Below are 834 nucleotides of genomic sequence, written 5' to 3'. Positions count from 1 at the left end.
CTATTGTCGCTTTGCTGGAATTATTCTCCTTGGAAGGATCTTTATTGGATGGTGATTGCCTAAGTTTATTCTGTGCTCTACAAGGTTTATGCAGCCGAGGTCATGATCTCCCTTCGAAAAGACGTATGCATAATTTGCCAAAAGTTCCCTAACCTGAAGAGCCTATGATGATACCAAATGGACTATGCTTTTCTTATAAAGGTCAGTTAAATGTTCTAGAAGTGTATGTCCTTTCTTTATAGTTGTATTTCTTGCTTTAACATTGACTAGCTCTACCTCCTGGCACACACCCAACAATGCCCCTTCCTTAAGTGTCTGCTCACATTTAGAGAAATTGGCCACTGTTATAGGTACTACTTGATGACCTGCCACAAGTGACCTTCCAATCTTCAAATCCGCTGGCCTGGATGGGTCTTCCACTGTTTCCACAAGCATTGGGCTTCCTTGGGGGATGTTCTTTTATCCTACCCCAAATTATCTTCCCTGACATAGGGGGTATTGTAGTTGACTTATGTGCTGTGACATGCAAATTAACGGATGCAGCCACACTTACTGGAATCTGGCCTTTGTTGTTTCCAAACGTCATTTTATCGAAGTTAACTACACACTTCCTTGGTAGTAAATAGTCCAATCCTAATATGTCTGTCTGTCTGTCAATCCTTTCTGTCTGTTCTTCATGCCCATGAGCTCGATAGTTACCTTCACTGGTCCCCACAACCTTGCATAATGTCCTTTCATGCCACAGAGCTTCTGTACAGCTTCTGGTACTCCTTTGTGATCCAGCAACTTGATACTCACAAGGGTTTGCTGAGATGCAGAATCTATGACAAAGTC

Source organism: Limulus polyphemus, unplaced genomic scaffold (assembly GCF_000517525.1).
Source record: "Limulus polyphemus unplaced genomic scaffold, Limulus_polyphemus-2.1.2 Scaffold435, whole genome shotgun sequence".
In the NCBI taxonomy this organism is placed as follows: domain Eukaryota; kingdom Metazoa; phylum Arthropoda; class Merostomata; order Xiphosura; family Limulidae; genus Limulus; species Limulus polyphemus.
The sequence above is the reverse complement of the archived record's forward strand: the minus strand, read 5'-3'. Positions refer to the sequence as shown.